Consider the following 27,001-nt stretch of genomic DNA (forward strand, 5'->3'; position numbering starts at 1 on the left):
GCAAGGCCATCTGGTACCTTGAAGCCATCAAAGGAGTCATATATCTTCCCAGTGTGGGCCAGTCTTAATATCCCTGCCATGTTTAGTCATTGGCTGGTAGCAGTCAATGGATAATGGTACCTCAGCACCAACCACAGTGATGGACTTCAGACCACAGATAAGCCTGGGGTCATAGGCCAGTTCCTGTAGAGGTCTGAAAGGAATATTCTCAAGGCTATCACAGCAACAAACTGACAAGGGACTGAACTGGTATTCCAACCAAGTCTAGGTAATTAATTTAACCAAAATACAAAAATAAAGATGAAAAACAGCATTCTGTGTACATTTTTCTCTCATAGACTAAATCCTTCAGTAATTTTGGCCTCTAAATATTTTTTCAACATTAACTAAATCAAGATAAAATACTAATTTCTTGTTAAATTTTATTCCTCTTAGACCGCATGTACTAAAGCCTATTTTTTTTATTATTATTATTGAATGTTTTCAAACGGTAATGGAATTCTTAGTTCCAAAAGCCACTTAAGGTCAATTAATACCACCACACTTAAGTTATAGATGGATTATTCAGGGTGAGAGAATTTCATGCCTTGCTCAGAGTCACCAAAAGAATAGTGTTAGTTGGTATTGAGTAGAGATGTTCTGACTCTTGTTTACTTTATTCATCACCATTTACCACGTTTTTTTTCCTCTCATTTCTCTTCTTTTGTTCAGCTTTACTGTCTTACATGTAATTATTTCTATTATGATATCCTTATAATTTATTTGTCACACCCTCCTTACTATGACATAAAAACTAGCACCCACAAAGATACAGCATTGCTTCCATATTACTCTTCAATTTTCAAAGAGCTTTCACATCTACTAGCTTAACTGAGTTTCATGGTTTTTGGTTTAATTATTGTTTCTCTATTAGACCAAGAACTATGAAAAATTAAATTGGGTGAAAATAGTTTGGGATATTGGCTACTCTTATTCATTTGTTCATTTTTGTGGCCAATCTGACTCATGCTATGAAGATGAAGATTAATAATTTTTTTTGCCTGTTCATTTCTATCTTGTTTCAGAGAATTGTCTTTCATGAACCACATGAAATTGTTGCTATTCAACCCCTTTGGACCTCCAGCACTGGAAGTTGCTAACATTACGCCTTAATAATTCCTATCTTGAACATTAAAATCATTGAAATATTTGGGAAAAGTTTATCAGGGAAATAGTTTAGTCATTAAATTTACAGAGCATCAAAATTACATGAGTCTCTAGAGGATACATTATACAGGTTTTACTCCTACCATGAATTCTACAATTGCCCAAGTAGGTTGCATCATCCACTCTTTGAAGACACCTAGCAATGACGAGCTAATTTCAGATAGCTATAATGTTCAGGGATTTCTATCTGTATTTACCCACTGACTTTGGTTATCCCTTATGCCTTATAGACTCGGGTTAGATTATTATCCACAGGACAAAGTGTTCAAATTCTTTTTTAATGTATTTTTCCTAAGCAAATATTCTCTTCTTATATTTGAACATCTCAGTAACCCTGAACATTCTTCCTATGATTTTATTTAACCATCCTGGTCATTGTCCTATTTTATCAATGTCTTCCTCAAAATATAGGTCTAATAACTGAATACAATATTCCAGATATGATTTTACCTTAGAAGATTTAAATTTAATATGACTATGACGTTCCTTAGCATGGTCAATATAGCCAATAACTAGCATCGTCAGATTACAAACATATACTCTAAATGTTCAGCAAGTCAGACACTGAGATGCTTCCAAGGATCTAAACTGTATGTTTGACATTACAGAGAAAATCATAAAAAGAATTGATTTTAATCACCTTCTATTTAAATGTGTTGACACTGATAGACTATGCCACATTTATTTATTTCTTTATTTTTTGACTATGTCACATTTAGACAGTGGTATAGAATGCTGAGCATATTGGTCTTGGTCTATGTCCTGAGGAAACATGTCACCAAGTCCCTCCCCCACCAAATTATGTTACATTAGAGACGAAATCATGAATATCGTCATCAAAATTGGAACTAATTGACACTTTTTCTCAGTTGAAATCTCAGGAACTAAGACCTAGAAATTGCCTGAGGCTCACAGACATCTTAAAAAAAAAAATACTAATATTTTGTTTGAATACCTATATGGATTTCAGTTGTATTTCACTAGAGGTGTGGAAAACAAGAGCTTATTTTTAAAACTTATTATCAAAATTTGGGACTTCCTAAGCAAATAAATATAATGTTCATTTTATCAGTCTCTAACTATTAATAAAGATGATAATACTAATTCATATGCATTCCTACTTACTCAAAACTCCATGAAGTTTAAGATAAATTTAAAATAATTCATTTGCCTCAAATTACTTGTGCTCTTATTACAATAATATCATGTCTTAGCTTGATTATAATCCCAGCCACTAAAATGTTCTTGGCCAATACGCTCTTTCTTTAACTGACAAGTGTATAATGTTTTTCAAATGGAAAATAGTTTCTTTATACAGGTGAGGTTGTGAACAGTAGTTGTTTTGGTATCATGCAGGTTATAAGAATATTTTTAAAATCAATATCAAGGTCACTCTGTAGCATATAACCAATTTTATTCACTTTTTTGACTAATGACTACAATTTTCTTTCACAGTAGCATAACAGAAAAATGTAGTTGCTTTTAAGGCTTATTCCCTGTATTAGATCTCTTGGAAATATATGTTGAAAGAAGATACCAGGGTTTTTATATAAAAATAATGTATATTTAGGCAGGGTTGATGGCTACTTTTAAAGTGACAGTTACCTTAAATTACTATTGGTAGCACTGTGATATAGCAAGTGCAGTTCTGTTTTGAATTGAACAGTTTTGAAGTGAACATTTTAGGTTATAACAAGGTCAACGTATTTTTGGAGTTTGCTTCTTAGGGTATTACATTCAGGAGTGCCTGCGTTTCTCAATACATTAAATTTTACCAAAAAAAATAAAATAAAAAAAGTAAAACAAAGCAACAAAACAAAGCTCTCTAATTAGGAAACTATGTTTCTACTTCTTGTAAATATATGTGTTCTTTGTATTGGAGTGTCATACAATACTATTCCTTTCTGCACTCCTGATATCTATTACTGTTTATCAGTAATTCAAAATCACCACTATAGCAGCTCTTCTGGTCATTGTATGTTTGTTTTCAAATTGCTGTTGGGATAAATCTTTAAAGCATATATAAAGTAATCTTACATTTTACAGAATTACCTCCATAGTACTCAAGTTAATCATTGCTTTTAATCTTTTAAATCTTTTTAATCTCATATTTTTGTTAGTTTCAACTGGGAGGTAAGGTAGACTAAGTTTCATGGACAGTCAGGGTAACCAGGTTATATTCCTGTATTGCCCGTCATAATTCAAAGTATGATTTTAAGAATAGCCATCACTGCATAATAGCACACAATTTTTGTATAAAATATCCAAGCTACTATATACACTTTACCTCTCTCTGCCCTCAGCTACCTCATCATGATATTAGTACATTGTTCTTGCTTATCCCTGAAGGGCTACCTGGCGCATTCCGAAGTTATGATGTGATGACGTTATTTAAATACCAGGCCGATGCCCTCTGCACTCGACTCTGGGTGCAGTGCTGGAAATAGAGCAAACTACACCAAAACTGTTGTGTCATTACTGTTTGGTTCCTTGCTTAGGGATTCCAGAGACCTTTTACAATCTTTTAAATAAATGGGGGGTTGGGATTTTTTTTTTTTTTTGGTTCTCTCAATTAGTTTTATATATTTGGCTAAGCCTAAAATACGACTTACTTCCAAATGACCTTCTATTCACATCAAGCTACCATACAATTTCCATTTTTATAATTATTTTTGAAAATAATACATTGCATTTTGCATAATCTATTGCTGTATTTCTTAAAGCATTATATTACAAATAAAGTTAGTTTTTGTTATCAAATGACCAAAGACATGAGAGAAGCTATCTATTATAAAAAGCATTTTGCTTTGATGGAAACATTTGCAATGTTTGATTTATAGATACCTAATTTCCAATTACACAACAGGGTTCTTTATAAAGGAAAGAAAACTTGACCAACATTTAAAAATTTTATAAATATTTAAGTAAGTGTAATTTCTTATCATTGATTGAAATGGTCTTCTGTAAATAGAATAATATTCTATTATCATTACATTTAAATAATTTCAACTTCCATTTATACTTGTCATGGTACTTAAATACTATTTTTTATTTTCCTGAAAATTGAGAATGAGACAGTCTGCTGCATATTGAAAGTGTTAAGTTTACAAGGGCAAAGATAACATTAAATGGCCAGAGTGAGTCCTTAAAGGTCTATGATTTCTCTGTTCTAATTTGTTTTCAACAATTTCTAACATCATGTTGGCATTAAGTGTTTTAATATTTTCATGCAGGGAAAGACTATTTGCTTTTGTTGAAAAGAAAAGCCCCACCGATTTAATATGTAAATATACATACCTTGGTATTAATATTTTCTAAAAGAATTCCACTTTCATTTGCAAATTACTATAAAATAGTTTTTACTTCTAAATAGATGCTACTGAACTTCATCTGCGTGTGTGTGGGTTAAGATATCCATACATGTGAAGTGCTGACATCCTTCATTCCTTAGTATTTTTCACATGAACCTATAATGACATGCAGTTTCTGATACTTTTCTATCTTACTTTCAATTCTATCCTTGCATTAATGAAGTTGGCTATGTTGACGCTATAGCTTTGTCAAAAAAAATCAGCAAATAATTATTTTATAACTGCATGCTAATTCTATGATAAGTATAAGATAAAGATATATGTATAGCTAAATGAACACTTCCATATGGGCTACTTTATTCACTACTTTCTAAGCCCTCTAATCTTTGGTGAATAATCACTTCATATTTCAGATGAATATATTTTTTATTCAGTTTTTAGAGAATCTTAATACTATGTGACATATAACTATAAGGAAAAACATATTGTCACTTAATTAAGTTATAAATATTTCTTCCAGGGGAAAATGAGATTAGATAATTCAAGTAACAGACATGTCAATATAAATTTTGAGAAAAAATAGAAAACAACTCTCTTTATGCTAAACTTTTCATCAGTATTTTTACCCTTTTGTTACATTTTTCTCCCTTTTATAAGAAGAAAATTTATTTATTATGGTTGACACCCCACTAAAAATTATCTCTGTGTTACACAGTAATATAAATCGTTAAACTCCTACAAATGATTATAAACACAATCTCTATAGCAGGATAAGCTCAATCGATGTTTTTGGAAGGACACATCTGTAAAGTTCCCCTTATATGTTCTTGTTACCAGGATGTGGACTGAGACAACAACCAGAGCAGTTAGTTATGTATTTACCTAATATTGGTGTCTTTGAGTTGGTATTTGGTAGCTTTTTGTCAGTTGGACATACTAGGTTTATCATATCAAAGGATTCGATCTTCTGGGGTATCTTATCTATGATCTCAGAATTTGGAGTGAAGAATATAAAGAGTCATTGTAAATTAACTCTATATAGGCAATTCTCAAATTATGCATGAGTGCCTTAAATGTCACTTAGAAATAATAAAAATTGTTTTAAAGTATCAGTTGGCTCTGACTCCAGAAGTAATTTACAAATATTCTTTATCATTTGGGAAATATTTCTCCATTGAAGCAATATTATTAAAAGGTAGTTATGACTTCAAATGCAGCTATTTAAATTCTGCCAATGCCCCAAAATATAGAAGCCAGCCAATATATATACTGTATAATTTTATAAAAAAGAGCTTTCAGAGTTCCACTTTAAAATGTTAGTTCAGGGGCGCCTGGGTGGCACAGCGGTTAAGCGTCTGCCTTCGGCTCAGGGCGTGATCCTGGCGTTATGGGATCGAGCCCCACATCAGGCTCATTTGGTATGAGCCTGCTTCTTCCTCTCCCACTCCCCCTGCTTGTGTTCCCTCTCTCGCTGGCTGTCTCTATCTCTGTCAAATAAATAAATAAAATCTTAAAAAAAAAATGTTAGTTCACACATGGATAATATCTCTCTTCTCACCAACCTCTCAAGAAAAATTAGGTAGCATCATCACCAAGCGGTTGGTAACTGGTTTTAAGCCTTCTGTCAAGGACTTGTACCAGAGAGATGCACAATTCTATGGTTTTCTGGAAGGCTTAAGTGTCTAAATAGATTTAGGAATAAAGGGGGTGGGCAAGGAGAAGGGATCACTCCAGATTCAAGAAGATTTATAATCAAGATCTCCCTAGTATTTAATGTTAATATAAATTGAAACAGGCTCCCATAGTTCTCTAGATTTGCAGTTAATTTCCTGCCCCCCCCCCTTTTGCAGGAAAGGTATCTCTCTTTTGTTCAGGTAAATGGACGCAGCATGAGTTCACTTCATTATATCATATCATATTACCTTATTTGCTATTTGACACTTTCAGTTTCAGGGAAATGATGTCGCCTTGATGAACTCAGCAAAGGGGCTGGCAACACGTTGAGAAAAACTGTTGCAAGATGGAGAAATACAGCCTGGTTTTGAGGAAAACTAACTGGACTGACCGTCTTAATGAAAATGACCGAACTGAAGGATCGTCTAAGGGACAACGCTAACACCAAATGGGGTGGGGGTAGGGGATAGCTAAAAGACTTCTAAAAGTGTTCCCCTTTAATACAGTAATTAGTAATTATCTTTTTAAATTTACTAATTAATGAGGAAAAAATAACACTATTCTTCATATTTGATGGAAAATGATGCTACAAGTCATTGTCAAAATGCCAAGAGACCAAAGCCTAGTTTCACGATGGTCTCAACAGACTGAGGTGATCATCTGTATAAATCAAAATGAAGTAATTTATGCTTTGCGATGACACCAAAGTCTCCCATTTCTTTGAAAACTTCTAAAGTAGCATTATGGTAGCACTGGATTTTTTCCATCTGATATTTTCCTTCAATTTCTATTTTTCTTTCAGATTTCCATGACCTTCAGAGGTTAGTGATGTTTAAAAAAAACAGTATTAGAATCATCACAATAATTATGGTGTGTTACTGAATGTTTCGTGTTCATTTATCTCTGCCATCTTGTGTTTTATCTTTTATGAGCCTGTCAATTATATTTTTCACCCAGAATTGCTTGATAAGATTAGGGAATCTCCATCCATGATCTCCCCAAATATTCTGGACTGTACAGAGCTGGTACTATTGTAAATTAAGTTAATTCATTTTCAGAGTAATGAAAAGTGAATGTTGTGTGCAACATTTTAAATAAGACTTTTTTTTTTGTACAGATGCCTGAAGGAACCCATCTGTGATTTGAACAATATAAATAAATGCATTTGTGATTTGATTCCTTATCTCCAGACTATAAAGTCAAATTGGGGGGGGGGGGGCAGTGAAATACAACATCAATGCATTTAAAAAAATTATGTCATTATTTATTTCCACATAAATTTGAGAAACAACCCTTACAGAGATAGTTAGGTACATAAATAGAAAAGTGTGTGCTTTCTAGAGAATTCTAACAGCCAACCCTATTTTTGTTGCTGAGTTTCTTTTTGATCTTGAGAAATCAAGTTAACCTTTCAGGACTTCAGTTACTTTATCTGTAAAATAGATAAAATATCTTCCTCATAGGACTTTTATTGGGAAAAGTAAATGCACACAAAGCACTTAGCCCATCGCTTGCCTGAGTGCCTTGATAAATGTTTGCTGACTTCCCCAGATCCGAACCAACAGATTTGAGGCTGTGTACCTGAGTAGCCTGAAAGTGTCGGTCTCAAATATCTTTTTGAAGAACAAAAAGTCATGAATACTACGCCAAAATTTGACTCTGGTTGTAGGATTTTGGAAGAAAAAATAAAAACGTCTTTAGTTTCTTTAAGCCTGATCATGAAAAAAAGGCTTTGTACATGCAGAAGTTTCCTACAACCAAAGCGTTCCATTTCTTTTCTGTTTACCATTTTCAAAAAGCGTAATCTATTTAATATGTTTGAGATCCAAAAGATTATTTAAAAATGCATGACAAATATGTAGTACAGGTTTGGGAGCTGTTAGGATGAATACCAGAGAGTGTTCTCTCTGATTGGGAACAGCATTTCTTATCTGGAGTGACATCAGGTGACACCCGTGAATGTTATTTTTAAATCATTGGATATGCTTGTTGTTCCAACTGTACCAGCACCTGGTGAAATATGCAGCTGAGGGGACTTGGAAATTTTAAAATAAGTGAATCAGAGATTATTTTTAATTTCAATTTCAAATGCTATAATCACCTGTATTTAATATTAACCGTATTTAGACAAGCTGCCTGTCTCCACTTAAATGTATCCTCTTTACCTCTGTCATTCTGCAAGTCAACATTTTAACTGCTTTCTTTCAATATGTAGATTTATCTTCTCCCATGGCTGGGTTGTCATTAAAACTGTCACAAACTAATTATTTATGTATACCTATTTATTATTAAGCCAGTAAAATCTTCACCCCCACTGACTGCCTTTCTCCCAGGTCAACTTATGAGCAAAACTCTGCATTTTTCAATTCACTGTTGGTTTTCTATCCATCTGTGTGTATATTAAAGCTGCTCTACTTTCCTATGGCCGGTCTTATCTGACTAAGTCATACACCTTCCAGTATTGCAATCCTTTTGTTATAGTCTTACTATTGTACTTTTATTAAAACATGTCTAGTAACATCACATAAAAGGGTGTTATAACAAAGTATCCCTAAATCATAAAATTAAATTTGAGTTTTGTAACATCTGTGAATTGACCCAGGGTCTGGAAAATTTAGGCCACATATAGAAAGCAAAGTCAAAACTCAAGTATATCAATAATGTGAAAAGCGCACGGCAAATCTCACTTTTTCTGAGATGCTAATATTTAGTGCCTTTGGATGATATTTGAGTCATCAGACAGTGTTAGACTATGGACTATATAGAAGGCATTATGCATGGAGCATTGTCAGGGCAGCAAGGATGAAAAAAAACCAGTCTTTACTCTTACAAGGGACCTACGGTCTATTGGAGGAACTGCGTGTATATCAAACTACAATAAAGGTTAATAATAACACCAGAAATACATGAAACAAAGAGAGAAAAAAGGAGAGTGCTTTCTTATGCTCCAATTTTACTTTAAAGTCCTTCTAAAAGATATGGTTTATAAACTTGACAGGCTGAGCTTGTAATAACAATAAACCAAATGTTTGTCAAATTGAATTAGATTCAAATTAAAATTATGGCAGTTGGCCGTTTCTCTTATTTTTAAGAGACTTTTTTTTCTGCATTTCATGTCCTTAATTGAACTTAAATGTCTTCATTTCTTTTTCATCTACTTTAAATCATATTCATTATTATTTTTTTAGTCACCACGAAGCCAGTAAGATACATCACTTAGTCAGGAATGTTTGAATGTGCTTTATAATTTTGAATTTCAATTTTGAATTTTAGAATGAATGGCTGCTGAAAGAGCAGTAGTGAAGTTTGGGGTTTTCCGGGAAAACAATTGTACCACACAAATGACAGGAAATAAAACAGAAAGACATGAGAAAAATTTCAGATATCATGCATGTTTACCGAAAATATAGTATTTTATCTAAATAACCTATAATTCTCATAAAAGGAAATGTCAGTTACCCAATATACAAAGCAGAAATGCCTCTAAGAAATGAAAATAAATATTCAGAGGATGAAGCAAATAACAAGAGATGGCCTATTCATTTAGCCATATCCTAGGAGATTTGGAACAGACAGTTTGGATTAATATTGTTGGAGATAAAAAGGGTTCTCCTTCACAAAGGAAATAAGAACCAACATCTATCATTCTGATGAAAGGTTACATGTTTGCATTAAAATGTGTTTCATGCAAATATTAAAGCATATGGCCTGTAAACTTGAAATTTTGAAACAACTTGCTATTGTTTAATACTAAAATGGTTATTTGTCCTCACTAAAGTGTGTGTGTACGTGTGTGTCTGTGTGTGTCTAAGTAACTCATTCTGCCCAGAAGTGACTTCTCATTAATGTTTTTTTCTTTGTAGGGTCTCAAATATTTTTTCTTAGAGGAGGTCAAGAAGTGACTAGATTTCATTTCAAATATTATGATTCTGAAATTATTTAAAAAATACTTCCAATCCAAGGTCTTTCTCTTTCTTAGCAATTAAATATTATCAATAATCTTCATAAGACCTAAAATATTAAAATGTAATTTTTTATAATATCAAAGCTGATATAAAATAAATGAGATTAAATGAAATTTGAGAATTTATAACTGGAAAAAGGACAATGAGATAAACTTAACTTTTGAAAAAAAAATCTTAATTTACTAATTTATCATGACAGGCTGAAAAAAAAGTCACTTAAATCAGTTTATAAAGTGACCTAAATTCTTTTCATGTAATTTGACTGCATAATTTGACGAGATTTCACTTATAATAAAATAATGACTTCAGTGATCAAATATTCCTGTGTCCGTTTTGACAGATAAGGAAAATGAGGTTAAGAAAACTTAAGTAATATCATCAATAACAACAGAATAAAACAAAACAAATCTGGGCCACAGGTAAATTCCAGAACTGGAAAGCAGATCATTACACTCAAAATCCCAGAACTTTCTGATTATACCACATTAGGATTCCAGTGTGTGTTTTGGTTTGGTTTTCCTGGTCTTCATGAAGTGCTTTTGTTATTTGTTTTTGCTTGTTTTAGGTTTTTGTTTTGAATAAGTTTGAGCTATTTCTCAAAGAAAAATTATACATAATGGATATTAAAGGTCACAAGAATCACAACAAGAGCTGTCTAAAGATGTGAAGAAAACATTTCAGGCTCAATAATCAAAAGGTGATCTTGATTTAAGTTCAGAATCGAATATTCATGTAGTGTATTGTTCAGCCTCATAACTTTTCCTTTTAAATTTGGAGGGTATTACAAATATATTGCCATTGGAAAATGGAAGTTTTTTGATAATATTTTACTAGCACCAAGTTATTTTAATAAATAATCTATGATCTATTTACCGTGAAGCTCAAAGTTACTTCCTATGTTTCTTTCTAAATGTAATTCAGTTTTTATTTCTAAAATGATGACATATTGTGATATTAGTATCTTTTTGTTTACATAATATAAATGCAACAAATTAATATAAACCAATTTCCTTAAAATATCTGTATATCCTATTTACACTGGATATAAAAAGCCTTTTAATGAGTCACAATTTTATAAAGCATACAATTTAAAAAATAAAATTTAACAAAATTTCTAGGTATTTCCTTAAATTATTGTTAACCGTACCATGATATAACCATACAAGACATAGGTTATGCTCATTTCAGCTCTAATGAAATCATCACTTTTCATTTCAAAGTAACAAAATTATTTAAGATTTTTTTGTCAAATTTTAATGACAGTATGGAAACTTCTTATAGGTATTTCTAATTTTATAAGCATTATCTATGATGCCTGAAATTAAATGAAAATAGAGAAAAATGTGTTTTTAAAGGAGGTGTAAAAGATACTTTGGGCAACCTCATATTAATTGGGAGGAATGGTATTTCTTTAACAGACTAAAAAGTCTAAATTAATAAATACAGCTATACAACTGTTATAAAACCTATTTTACTTGGGTAGATCTAGGAATGATTAATGTCAATAGTTGAAAGTTGAAAGTATAAAGTTCTATAAGAGAAAAATGTGTAAAGTTTGGTTCAATCATTTGCAGAATCCATTATTCAGTATTATTATTTTAAATCTCCATTTAAATGAAAAGAATAAGATCATGGTTATAATATATAATATGAATAAACATTAATTACTTGTTAGAGGGATATTAACAAGAAAACCCCTATACACATGTATTCAAATAGTGAAAATGGATAATAATAACACATCATTTCTTCAAGATATTTAGATTCAAAATAGGTGTAAATTGAAAAAGATGAGAGACACTGTCTTACTAATACTCTTATTAATAAAAGTTGCTATGGGAACTTCAGTTACTAGAAATGCCACACAGAGCTCATATATCACCTGTTCTGGACACTTCAAAGAATCTGGATTGCCCATGAAAAATAGGTTTGCAAAAATCCAATAGGGGGATTTGTACCCTGATAATAATGGACCTTAAAAATCCTTATTTAGTCTCTTTGATTTTCCAGTTTTCATACTTCCTCACTTCATCAGTCCCCTATTTGTACTTTTACCTTGATTTTGCTCTGTCATTAGAGAATCTCATTATATAACATAGAAGTCAGTAATTACTTCTTGACAGATTTTTTTTTCTGGAAAGACTTTCAGGATGACTCCTGTACTTGGTCCAAGTGAGGTACGTACCCTGCCCCTCCTTATAAGCACTTCTTATTGAATCAGCCTTCTTAATCTCCTCACCAAAATGTGAGTTCCAATAATCTTTAGCTCAGCATCCATGTTACCAGTATTTGGTAAATAACAGGTACTCTAAATGCTCACTGAATGAGTGTGACACCCCCCCCCCCCCGGCCCAGAAACAGTTACTTATGACTAAGGAGAAGTCACAGGAAATTAACAATTTTGCATGCCAACAAACACCAGTATTTCCTTTTCATACCCATAATCTTGTATACTTTTCTTAACAAATATGCCTTATTAACTTCTATTTTATAGATGAGAAAACTGAGTTTCTAAGAAGTTAGAGACGTTCCTAAAATCAAATATCCTAGCAAAGGACTCTACATTGATCTTTACATTATTTTCAATCCTAGAAAGAGCAATTAGGACATAAAAATAAATGTTTCTAATTACAATATCAATTACTTGTATGTTTTTCTTTAGAGTTTACTAAGGACTGATATATGCATTTTTCAATTTTATCTGCATAAGACACCCATGAATTTGATAGATTAGAGATCATAAATAATATGTATTTTTCAAGAAGCAGCTGACAGGTCACTTCAACTGTACAATATCACTGATTCTTCCACAGTTGGTCATATCTTCCTCTAGAGTACAATTTCAATGTATATATGTCTCTAACTTGGACTTTTCAAGATTAATTATTATTACTTGACTCTGTTTTTTCCCCCACTTCATCATGACAGGCTTCATATTAGGAATCTTATACACTTCTTATTTTATCCAATTAGACTATTAAATCTGTGTATTGCTATATCTATCAGAAAACATATTATGGTTCAATCCCCCACCACATATGCTAGAGATTTGTAAATTCAATTCATCTGCATTTAAGAAAACATTTGCCATAAACAAGTACAACACTAGACACTGAGAGGAACATAAGGGTGAAAAATTATATTCCTTTTTAAAAGTTTGTAAATGTTAGAAGTCTAGTAAAAATAAATTATTGAGGGGTGCCTGGGTGGCTTAGTTGGTTAAGTGTCTGCCTTTGGCTCAGGTCATGATCCCGGAGTCCCAGGATTGAGCCCCATGTCTGGTTCCCTGCTCAGTGAGGAGTCTGCTTCTCCCTCTCCCTCTGCTCCTTCTCTCTTTTTCTCACTCTTTCTCTCTCAAATAAACAAACAAAATCTTAAAAAAATAATTTGGAAATAAACAAACAAATCTTAAATAAACAAACAAATAAATAAACAAACAAATAAACAAACAAAATCTTAAAAAAATAATTTGGAAATAAACAAACAAATATCTTAAAAAAATAATTTGGAAATATCTATTGAAAGATATCTATTGAATATCTATTTTCTCTTTAAGTTTGTTATGTTTTGTCTAACCTTTTTCTCTGCCTTTCTCTGCCTCCTTGCTTCTCTCTCTTTCTCTCTCTCATACACACACACACATATACAGATTTAATTCAGAAGACATTTTCTGGCTCCCTCTCCTTCCCACATTGCTAATCCATAGTGAGAATGTCACAGAAATAATAGCACAGACATATTATAATATGAATATAAATAGAATCACCAATTGCTCATTGTAGGTCATTTAATGTTTTATGCACACTGAACTGCATGTTAAAAATGTCATGAAAAAAACCCATATAGTGTGGTAGTAATAAATGTAAGACAACATGAATCATGAAAGAACAATGTATTGTAATGGATTGGTAAAGATCAAATGATGGAAAACCTAATAGAAGTTAAACCTATAAATAGCTGGGCTTCCTGCAGTGGAGGAAAATTAAGCACATGGCAATTAAAGAAGAGTGAAGACTTGTAATTCACATGGGAAGAAATAAGTGAACTTATCTCAGTACAGTTAAAACAATAATATAATCAATATATTTTGTTGTTCACAGGTTACAGAAGTGATTAATAACTACTGTGGTTATATATATGTTAATATTTGTATATGTATTTATAAAATGACCAGTGAAAATTAAAATGTAAATCATAAATCAACAACTTCTTTTTTCAAAATAAAACTACAAAATCTCCTGTAAAAATTAAATGATTTTCTTTTATTGTACCATATGAAGTTAGCCAAGTGATATCGCTGGCATGACTTACGCCTAAATTGGGGTATAGTATTTATTGAGGGGTATTGTTGCAATACAAAAACAAACCAAAAAATACCCCCAAAATAAAAAATGCCACTAACATTGTTGTGAACATGTGAGAAAGGTAAATTAAGTTGTGAATAGTCACAGATAGAGAGTATATGGCCATATAAAAGAATATAAATAAAAGAAACATCTATAGAGTGGTAATGGTCATTTAAATATTGCTAAATATTTTATACCAACAATTATTTTGAAAATGTGAAGTGATAAATAAATTATGTGCTTGTAAAAAGGCTGGCATATTTCAGAATACCATAGGCTCTCTACTGGGGAGACTAATGATTACAAAATTATAATTTCTATGAATTAGCCAATTTGTTTCAACATACGTGTACTGAGTACTACTATGGCCAAGGCATTGTGTTAAATACTAAAAAGGATAAGTATAAGAGAAAAGTCTTATCACTAGCTGCATTGTGGTAACTAATTAGGGCAAGCCAAGACATTCTGGAAATATTCATGGAAGTAATGGGAAAACCATTGTGATCAGCAATGCAACCTGCCCCAAGACAAAATACTTCATACAGATGATGGATCTAAGATCTACTTACAGCAGTAATGGGCCCTTTGGAGAGTGCAAACAATCACTTGAGCAAATTATACCTTTAACCATATCAACACATTATATTTGTTCCCAGAAGACACCATTAAAAAAAAAAAAAAAGGAAAATTCAGGGCAACACCATGATAGGAAATAGACATGACATTTGGAAAACATGAACACCAGAGTTAGATAATTCTCTTATGCTTATGTCATTACAGAGGATGCATTGAATTCCAAAAATGGAAGAGTCCCTAATCAATACTTTCCAACTCAGTATCTAAATGGATAGAGGAAGCATAATGGTAGAGTCAAACATATTTGGGTGCAAGTTCCCAGTTAATTAACTATCTGTATTGCTTTAGACAAAGAAACCTAATCTCTTGGAGATTTATAACCTCATCTGAAAAATGGAGATAATATATAGGCCTAAGATTGTCTCAGCCTATCTTGCTTACTAACACTTATCCATAGTTTCAAACAGAATGGCACAAAGTATATGCTAAAATAAATGTCTCTTTAATACAAACACTTAAAAAGTTCCTGGCACATTGCTTTCCACTTTGTAGGATATGGGGTTAGGTCACTTTGTTAAACCGCCATTGTACACTGCGTTGATAACAACTGTTATTATAAAACTGTTTATTTAGCATTGTTTCATTTTCCCCTTTAACTAGACATAAGTCCATGAAGCCAAAATATACATCATTTTCTTCTTTTTTTCAGTAACTCAATAAATGTATGTGCAATGTGTAAGATAAGAACTCAATACATTTGATTCTTTTTTCTTCAAGATTGAAAAACAAAAGAAACAAAAAAGATTCTTACCAAGTTATTATGGGTATGAGTTTCCATAATTGATAACTGCTAATGGTTGTCCTAAAACATAGAAAAGGTTTTTCCTAGGCCAATTAAGATTTCCTGTTTACACAAACTCACAGAATAATGCTTTACCATTTATACTTTACTTTTACATGTATATTCTGAGTCATTCATTCATTAGCAAACACTAAAGTACCTATTACCATGAAAGAATTAAAGCAAGATGATCCTTGCCCATATCATGCCCACACAATTTAGCAGGAAATTGAAACATCTGATTCTCAAAAAATACCTTGTGATATAATTAGGACAGCTATTTTTAGCTTCAATGTACAGATTAGTGAACAAAAAATTAGAGATGTTCAAATGACTTTTCCCAGATGATAATTAATAGGTGTCAAGGTCTTCTAAGAATAGGGTTCTTTCCACACACTGGGTTTTCCTCTATATTTTCATGTCCATTATCAACCCAAACAAGCCTTCTTGTACTTCAAAATAGAAATCAATACACTGCCTTTTTTTTTAAATCTTTTCTAGGATAAACCATTTCAGACCTGCAAACCTCTTTATAAATTTTCTGTATCGTCTCAATTTTGTCAAAAATTACTGAAATTGAACTACTCCCCTGATGAGTTAAAATTTTCAGACATAATCCTCTTATAGATTATAATAAGTATTTGATTATACTTTGAGTTGTAACTCATGACAAACTATGATGGAAGAGATCCAAAAAACTAGTAGTCAATGTCTTTTTAAAATCTGAATATATTGAACAAGCTATCAGAAAATTATAATTTATTTTTATTTTTGTCAACACAGAAGAAAAGCATGGACAGTGTGTTTGCCCATAGCAGTCAATGCATGAAGACACCTCATACTTTTGGCACTCATTTTAAATCATGTTCAATAACAACATGTTTAAAATGAAGGCAAGCTGTCATAAGGCAAGCTGGGGTAATAAGAATTTGGCAATTAAAAAGCACTAGCACATTTACCAATCTGAATATTCAAGAATTGTAAATCATTAATCATAAGTAAACCACCTGCTGGGGACACTCTAACCCAGCATAAAGATTTGGCATGTGCGTAATTGTCAGCTTCAGATTGAATTTTTATCCAAGGAACAATAGTATCCAAGATGATTTGGGTGAAACTTTTATTAATTTTGAAAATAAAAATAATTGTATCCCTCATGGTATTTCAGATATTGAAATAGTCCTGTTTAAAATGGCAATGGTTTTCAAAACCCATTACATTTTTATCAATTATTAAATAGCCCACTGTTATAAGCGATGAAACAATATTTAACCTTTGTTTTACATTTTTTTCTGCTGTTATCACAAAGAAAAATGAATCTGACTTGCTATAAACTGAAAAGTTTTAGCTAGGCATACACTTGTCACTCATTTTTTAACACATATATGTAAATGTAGAGCCTACTTTGCTATAGACTTCAAGCAGTATTTTTTTACAATAATTAGATACTCTTAGCTCTACAGACAGTTTTCTAATCAGTTACAAAATGTGTGTGTGTGTGTGTGTGTGTGTGTGTGTGTGTGTGCGTGTGTGTATGGCTGGTTTTCGTAGCTTATTTATACTGTCAAAATCTCATTACTTCTTTTTATGATGAAATGGCTAAGAACTCCTGGGTAGGAATTAACCATTTGCAAAACTTAAAATAATTGAAATAGAATAGAAGAAGAGAATCTTCTTCCTCATGATGCTTCAAGCATTAAATCTAGTTGAAGCACTTCCCACATTACAGATCGGCAACTTGCTGCGAGTTAACAGAAGGCCACCACTGTCTCCGCATCCCACAAATTAGGCTGGAGCTTGGGGTGGGGGGTGGCACAAAGAGGTTTCACAGTTCCCAAGTCTGACCCAATGAGACTCAGAGACACTGGATTCCTTCAAAGCTGCTGACAGAGGTGGGGTAAGAAACCCCACAATTTTGACTGAGAGGCAGGAGACTTGAAAAAGCCAATACACAAATCTCTTGAACTGGGACCCACAGAAATCAAGTAACTTTTATAATGTTATCCAATCAAGCTATGCAACTATGATTTGCATTCCAAATCTATCTGCATGGGCAATTTTTCCCAATGTTTTGAACATGTGCATTTGTTTGTTGGGTTTTGTTTTTGTTTTTGTTTTTTTGGCATGTGTATTTGTGATACGTGCCATACTTTGAGGATTTTTGATACTAAATCCATGCTTTAGTGTGTTTCTCACTGTTTCTGAAAGTTTAGATTCCATCAAGAAGAAGAACCTGGGGTCTGTTTCTGTTTTCAATATATTTTTATTTATGTTTGGTGTTGCCAATGCAGGTAGTTCTCAGATGAAACTTCAAGAAAATGCGATATGATGCCTCCTGGAAAACTGGGATCATGTAGCTTCTTAAACTGTATGGCAGAGCTGCTGAGAAAACTGATTCTTATGTAGCAAGCATGGTGGTTCTAAGGCATGAGGATTCTAAATATTCCATAACAAGCATAGATATCTTTCTGCCACAGCCTCTATGACAGTCTAACTTCCTAGTCCTCTTCATTTTGTCTCCTTATTGTTTTAATCCTTATTTCTACTGTTTATATTCTTCATTCCACACTATAGTCAAATATAGGCATTTGTTACATTTCAGTCATCAGACAATAACTTCTTTCTTTTTAGATCTTCAAGATCACCACTGTCATCATATCTGTCCTAGCAAAACACTCAATGGCTTATATGCTTTGCCCAGATTGATCATTCCCTGTCAACCCACCATACTTGTTCTTTCCTAAATGCATTTCTGATCATGCCACTCTCCTACACAAAGCCTCTCATTAGTTTCTCAATGGTTCAGAATAAACTCACTAGTCTACAAAACTGTGTGTGTTCTATTCTCCTCTCTTGAGCCTTACTTTGTGAGATTCTGCCCCATAGTCTCTCTGGTCCAGACTACATGAAAATTCTGAAGTCCCTCCTACCCAGCATATTTCTGCATACAGCAGGACTTTGCAAGTGCTCTCCCCCCTGGAAGCCTACCTTATGATAATCCTAGTACTCTCTCCTTTCACAACCTTTCCTCCAGATGTTAGTTCCTGGACTACTTCCATAGGGAGTCTTCTCTGACTTCCCTGCTTGGGTGAAATCCCTATTATATGATCTCAAAAACTCCTCATCAATACTTTATAGAGCTGCAATATTACATTTTTGGTGTAATTATTTGATTAGTAGCTGTCCTCCGCTGTATTTGATGTTCCATGGGGGTAGGTACAATGTCAACTTTTGCTTTCCAGAGCTCTTGTACTCAGTGTGTGGCACATTTTAGGTGTTCAGTGAATGCATGTGTTGAAAATATGAAATGTTAAAAAGGTATTTTATGTCCTTTTTAAGGGAATTGGGAATTGTTCTATGGACAAGAGGGTGACAAATTTTGCAAGTTGGGCATAGCATAATCAGATCTGTGATATAGAGCAATTGGAGAATGTGCTGGAGTAGGAAAAGACTGGAAGTGAGGAAGGAGGTCAGAGAGCTACTGTATTAGTCTAGGTTGGAAAGAGTGAGGGTCCAGACAAGGAAAGTGGCAATGCAATGGAGGGTTGTGGAGTAGGGATACTAGTGCTTGAGAGAAACATGGGAATAATGGGGATAATTGATAAGTTCTTATGTTGAAACAGGTGGACGAGGATACCAGGAAATTCTATCATGTAAGGAGAAGCAGATTTTGGAGAAAAGTATAAATTCTTTGTAGAGTAAAGTATAAACTGTTAAATAAGCTTTGACCATTATTATGGGTAGGTCTGCTGCTCAAAATCTAGCACCACCAGCATAAAGGTGTACATTGGAACAAGAAAAGGGAGTAATCATACCCTTGATATCACCTTTCCTCTATCCAGTTCAAAAAAAAAAAAAAAAAGAGTAATACAACTAATTTACAAAGTCCCGTATCCTATGGAATATGTCTCATCTCTACCAAGTATACCTGGTATTTTAATACCTGTTTTGCAATATCAACTTTCCTGGAGGTATAGCCGAACTTCTTTACACTATCATAAATTCTGTATCCTCAAACCCTCCTTACTTTGACCATAAAAAGCTGAAGCATCTCCCTTTCCAGAGAGTTTCTCCATTTCTTAATTGTGCTACTTAACAACCCATCATTCTTTATCCTGTCAGACTGAGCTCCTTAAATGCTACTTTCATCTTAAAAGAACTTATTAAGGTTCTCTGTTGTCTTACACATTGAAGTCAAATTTGGTCTTTTTACAGCCCTCAGAAAAAGACCTGTCTTAACTGTCTGTTCTCCAGCATGAACCATATAGTAAGTTAGATCCTATGGTTACCTACTGGCCACTTTTCTCTCCACCTTTTCTCCTGCTTCATGTCAGTCCTATCAACATGTTAAGGGCATGATAAAAATTATACTCCCCGTCTCCTTCACAAATATTTCCACCTTTTCCCATTTCACACTAGTATCCACTCTTTCACTTTCTAAAACATGTACACACTTATTTTGAAACTTTTGATACACATTTCCACTTTTAGAGCTGTTTGGGCTTCCTTCCTACTCCACTTCTTGGCAACCCACTTCTTAGCATGCAGCAAGGCATTTAGCACATGCCAGGTGCTCAGTGTGTTCTCTTTGTGATGACTAAGGAGGATGAGCTCTTGTCAACACCCAAGGAGAACAATAAAAAAAACTGGAGTTTCCTGAACAAGTTTATTTTAATGTCAACAGGACACATAGAAATACACTATTGAGAAAAATGGGAAGATAAGTGCTGTTTTTACCAAATAATTGAATTCTAAAAGACTTCTGTTTAAAAGTTGAGCAAGAAGCATTAGAATTTCCCAGCAAAGAACTACTTCAGACCTTGAAGATTCAATTTTGCGCATTGTAATTGTGCCATCTAGCACACCCGGAAGTTGATTTGACGAGCCTCTAATTTCTGCTCTTATGCTCAACCATGGGATGTATTTTTCTCTCATTACAAATGATTTATTATAAGCTGTCAATAAATATATCATTTTACACGTACAATTCCATTTTATACGAACAATCGGGTTTATGAGACATTGTGACAACAAAGTTAGATGGGCTTCGTGTAGTTAGTGAAAAATAGCTGCTTCATCTGATTCTCTATACAAAAGTATCTCTTCTTTACCAGGCATCTGGTGGCCTTGCAAGTGCACACCTTCCAGAGATCGCAGGTTTTCCATTAGGTCCAGATAAACACTTCCAGGAATTAACAAAACAGTTTTTCTGATGCTGTGTGTTTGGGAAACGTGAATCATCATTTAGGCTTTCGGAATTTAGTAATATCTTATACCCTGGTTAGCCATGTAACATAGGTATACATTCATTTATTACCCATTCATTCACTCAGTAACTATTTGGATATATAGTGGAGTATAAAACAAAGCCTCTGCCTTTATGGTGCTTTTATTCAGGGTCATTGATTTTTATCAGATCCTATGATGTAATTAAACTACAATTGACTTAGAGCACAAACATGGGACCAAAGTTTATCGGTTTACGGTCCAGTTGTGGGCAAATAACTTGCTGGCTTGTCAGTTTTTTCATTTGAAAAGTGGGGATTATAAAGAGTATTTTTGTCAAAACATTGTACTAAAGATTAAATATATTAATATTGTTAGGCAACAAAAAAGTTTCTGTCACATAATAAATACTAAATAAATGTTTGCTACTGTTATATTTAATCTAATCTATTATAAGATTATTAATCAGCAATGTGTGTATTCATTGTAAAAGTGAGTTGCTTGCTGTTGGTGACTCAAAAATAAGGTATGATCTATCTAAAAGTATATGAGTAAAAGACAATGTGAGACAGAGCAAGACTTTGCATTAGGTTATATAAAGAGAAAGTAGTAGGTAACTCTAGAAGAATGGAACTTCATGTAGCTATTAATTTTACAAAGATAGTTATTAGCTTCCTGGCCTATATCTAGTCTAAGGACTTCTAACTGTTTAGATATATTTTGCCCATAAAATATCATTTATCTATATTGATTACAAAGCACAATAACCTATACATTTCTCTTTTCTAAAAATAAAATTTGAAATTAAAAAAAAAGCTGATAACACATTTTAGCTCTTTACATATCTGTCTTTTGACTCTTTTTTAAAGATCAAGTTAAATAAACACTAGGGATTTTATATGTACTTGACTAATTAATTGGCGCAGTTACCAATCTCTTTGCGTTTATTAAGAAAACTTTATGAGAACAATAAATCCTAGTTCATCAGGGGAAATTAAAACTTATGGAAGCTGGTAAGAAATAATAATCACTGCATTCTGCAAGTTGAGGATGGCAGTGCATAGGAGGACACATTCCCTTGTTACGGTTGGTGACTCAGATCTGCCGTACATTAATTTGCTCAATACTCTCCCACCACTTCTTGTTCTCTGCCCTCTCTAAAAATGCCCTGCTCAAAATTATCACCTTTCTTTGAAATTTCTGCAGCCACTGATTTTGTGTGAATTTGGGGAATAATATAATTTCATAGGCAAATTTCACTAATTAATTTCCTTAATTCATTTTAAATCCAACCACAACACAGCCATGGCATTCAGATACAACACTTTGCATAAGGCGAACAGCATAAATTTCAACACATGAAATGTGTCTGTGAAGTTTCGCGTTTAAGATGATTGAGAAGAGTGGTTATAACACTTCACAGGAGATAGAAAAAAGATGTGGTGAAAGCAAAAAACAAAAGAAATTTATTAGGGGAAAAAAATGCATAACCATAAAAAGAAAAGAAGAAAAACTTCAGCTTTAGAAGCAAACAGGAATCCTACTGAGAGCTGGTGATGCTGTGGTAGGCAGCCTCTAAAATGACCCCCAATGATCCTTGCCTTTGAATATTCATACCTTTTTGTAATCTTCTCCTTTCAAGTGTGGTCTGGACCTAGGGACTCATTTCTAAAGAATACAATATAAGTAACAGGATGTCACTTCCAAGATTAGGTTACAAAAGATTCTGGCTTTTGTCTTGCTCACTCTCTCGGGCTCTCTTTTGCTTTTGCTTAGGGAAATCAGCTGCCATATGTGAACTGCCCAATAAAGAATTGATATCTCCAGACAACAGTCATCAAGGACCTGGCTTGTGCCAACAGTCAAGTGAGAGAGTGAGTTTGGACATGGACCTCAGTTGAGCCCTGAGATGGCTAGAGCCCCAACCAATCTCCACCTTGATTACAGCTTTGGGAGAGGCTTTCAACCAGAGTTCCCAGCTAAGACTTGCCTAGATTCCTGACTCACAGAAATTATGAAAAAGTAAATATGTGTTGTTTCAAATCCACCAGCATTTACTTAAATTATCCAGAGTTATCTGTGTCTAAGCACATCCATGCGTTTGCTGTTAAAATAGTAAGCTTCCGGAGGACAGGCAAAGTAATACCTAACAAGTGTTGTGCACTGTTTATTTCAGAACATAAATGCATATCAATTTATTTATGTGTCCTCTTAAAGCATGATAGATTTTTTTTCTATCAAAATGAGCTAATGATTGGAACTTAAATGACCTAAATAATTGTTTCAAATCCCTCAGTTGCTTTAGCTTTAGATTATGAGATGCACAATGATTTATCCAAGGTTCAGGGTCCTTCCACTTGTCACTTAGAAAAAGAAAAAAAACTTTCAACCTAAATTTGAGGAATGGAAAGTTGATACCAAATCCTCTGTAATCTGTCAGAGGAAAACAACTCCCTTTCAAGTCACAAGAAACCAAATGCATGAAATGCTATTCTACATGGTTTCACTTACAGTTAATTCCATAAATTGTGATTAGTTTGAATATATGTAATATTAATAGCTAACTTTCTGCATCAGCAGATGCAAACTTCGAAACCCTTGTCTATTTGCTCTTCATTTTTAAAATGCTTGCTTTAAAGATATAATATCAAGGGCTTTTCATGCTTAGAAAAAGACAGATAACCAAATGTAATCCTACAATAATATTTTTGCTCAAACTAGGTTATACTGATTGACATGTACAGGATATTTTTATGAGCATACAAACACGAAAAAAAGAAATGCATATATTGAATTCCATCTATTCTGAAAATAAAGTCTGACTATATGAACTATATAACAATATAATAAATCCCTGTACCTATATTATAAAAAAAGCAATCAGCAGAAAATATCTTGAGCAAATACAGAAGTAATCATACTCTTTAAAATTATCATGCTCATATTTTAACAAATATATTTTCTGTACTTACTATAAGCCAAAATGCACAACTGGAACTGATAAACCTATCTGATAGATATATAGTAATTTTGTGGTTACTTAAACATGCATTTCTGAAAAGGTTTATCAGCTATCTTACAAAATAGTTTGTGTATACACATAACATTAAGACAAAAACAAAGAACAAATAATTTTTTTTAATGACAGCAAAGAATAGTTATGCTGAAAATATTTTAGAAATATGTGTCTTTCAGAGGCTTCTGCTATAGAAATTAAATCATAGCCAATAGAAATTATAATTAGCAATTAATGCCATTATCTAAACTATTTAACATATGAATTAAAATTTCTAGAATCAAAATTTTAAGCATTGACATGTTTTGAAATATCTCATTAAATTTTATAAATTATTGAATATAAACATCAATTGTAACTAGCATCATTATTTTATGTAAGAGAAAAATACCACCAATTTAACTCTGATACACTAGGGATTTCAAGATGCTTCACAATACAGATATGTTAAAATGTAAAAAAAAAAAAACTCATGATATTTCAATGAAATATGACAATTACTTTATATATCTATACAAAAATACTCCACAAAAGCCTAAAGGTCTGTAGAGATTTGGTGAAAGGATATGTTTATGCTCTTTAAAAATCCACTAAAATTACTTTTTTCAACTACTATTTTTTAGACAAGAGTTTCTATTTCTGTACTTATAAAAATCCACATTGGTTTTTAATGAACATCAATTACACTTCAATTTTTCATATTACTCATGAAAGAAAATAATTTAGACTCCTTTACAGAGCTGCCAATTGCAATTTACCTTGGCTCTTTCAGGCAAGAGAAAGTTCATAAATCAGCATGTTAAGCATTTACTAAATGACAAAGAAACAAAATTACAAATGAATAATATAACCCAATATTTTCCTTCAAATAACAAATTTAATATAGTTTTAGTAAAGAGGTTCTTAAAATTTATGATGAGACATTTCTATTTTGTATCTGAGTTTTATTATTGGAAAAACTCTCAAAAGGAACCTAAAAACATTTAGAAAAATTATTAATATTACATTGTCTTAAAATTTCAATGAATAGAAAGTCTCAAACTATTGGGAAATCTTTAAGACAATAGCAGGTTAAATATTATATTGGTGGCCTATAAAACATAAATATGATAGAATATTTTCTTCCAGCTTGCTAAGCCATGCAATTTCACTATACTACAAAGAAAAGCTATCTGTTTTAATAAGGAGCTGACTTTAGGTTCTAGCTGTGTGACCTTAGACAACGTTAAGTCCCTAGAACACTAATTTCCTTAACTGTGAGATGTAAATTCCATACATCTTTTTTTTTTTAGGATGAAATAATGTGTATAAAGACTCCAGTTCAGTGCTTACATTTAATTGCTGTTCCTTGTAAAAGGCACTTGCATTATTTTATGAGAACATAAGAAGACACCTCATATAGTAGTCATTCAACAAATACTAACATAATTAGAATTTAATTTTTCAAAGTATATTAAAGCAAAGAAACCTCACCTTCCTTAAATATACTCATAGAAAGTGTCAGTCTTTTTAGCTCTACAGTATACACACAGAACTACATACATGTAACTTATCAGTTAGCCTAGTTGGTGTCCCTTAGGAGCCATTTGGTAACATCTGGAGACATTTTTGATTGTCAGGATTAGGGAGGGTCTACTACTGGCATCCGGTGTAGTATAGGCTGGGAACGCTGCTAACATCCTAAGATGGACAAGAGTGTCCTCAGGAAAGGAAGATCCAGCCCCAAAACTTAATTGTGCTATGGTTGAGAAGCATAGATTACATGTTTCTGTGGGCAGCCATTAAACCACATAAAGATATAAATTATGATAAATATAATGAAAGAACATGCCTGGAGGTAATGATGTATCTACAGATTTTTCTTCTTATTAGGATTTTTTTAATTGAAGATTCTTAAGAAAGGGGTTTATACTCTCTCCTCCAGCCATCCAAGATGCTGAGAGGAAAGAAGGCTAAGGGGAAGAAGGTGATTCTGCCCTGCTGTTGTGAAGAAGCAGGAGGCCAAGAAGGCGGTCAGTCCCCTGTACGAGAAAAGGCCCCAAAATTTTGGCATTGGACATTACATTGAGCCCAAAAGGGAACTCTCCTGCTTTGTCAAATGGCCCCACTATATCTGGCTACAGAGGCAAACGGCTATTCTCTATAAATGTCTAAAAGTGTTTCCCCCCTCTGATTAACCAGTTTCCCCAGGCCTGGACCACCAAACAGCTACTCAGCTGCTTAAGCTGGCCCACAAATACAGACCAGAGACAAAGCAAGAGAAGAAGCAGAGATTGTTGGCTTGGACAAAGAAGAAAGCTTCTGGCAAAGGTACTAAGAGGCCGCCTGTGCTTCAAGCTGGGGTTCATACTGTCACCACCTTGGGGGAAAAGAAGAAAGCTCAGCTGGTGGTAATAGCACATGAGGTGATCCCACTGAGCTGGTTCTCTTCCTATCTGCTCTGTGTGGTCAAATGGGGGCTCTCTACTGCATTATCAAGGGGGAAGGCCAGGCTGGGGAGTCTGGTGGACAAGAAGACCTGCACCACTGTTGCCGTCACACAAGTTACCTTGGAAGACAAAGGAGCTCTGGCTAAGCCGGTGGAAGCTATCAAGAACAATTACAATGACAGAGATGATGAGATCTGCTGTCACCATGGAGGCAATGTCTTGGGTCCAAAGCCAGTGGCTTACATTGCCAAACTGGAAAAGGCGAAGGCCAAAGCACTGGCCACCAGACTGGGCTAAGCGTATGCTGTTGAATTTTCTGTACACAGAAGTAATAAAAAGCTCTCTTAAAAAAAAAAAAAAACAAACAGTAGGGGTAGTTTGCTAATGTCATTATGTTATCTGCATGCTTGT

The 27,001-nt window shown here is 33.3% G+C and overlaps 1 protein-coding gene and 1 pseudogene across 2 annotated transcripts in view; one reads left to right on the forward strand and one right to left on the reverse strand.

The window, feature by feature from the left end:
• The window catches only part of CADM2 (cell adhesion molecule 2), a 1,027,113-nt gene that overhangs the window by 784,611 nt on the left and 215,501 nt on the right, over positions 1-27,001 (reverse strand). The window lies entirely within an intron of this gene.
• Positions 26,089-26,887, forward strand: LOC113248189 (60S ribosomal protein L7a-like; annotated as a pseudogene).

The sequence above is a fragment of the Ursus arctos genome, unplaced genomic scaffold (assembly GCF_023065955.2).
Source record: "Ursus arctos isolate Adak ecotype North America unplaced genomic scaffold, UrsArc2.0 scaffold_4, whole genome shotgun sequence".
In the NCBI taxonomy this organism is placed as follows: Eukaryota; Metazoa; Chordata; class Mammalia; order Carnivora; family Ursidae; genus Ursus; species Ursus arctos.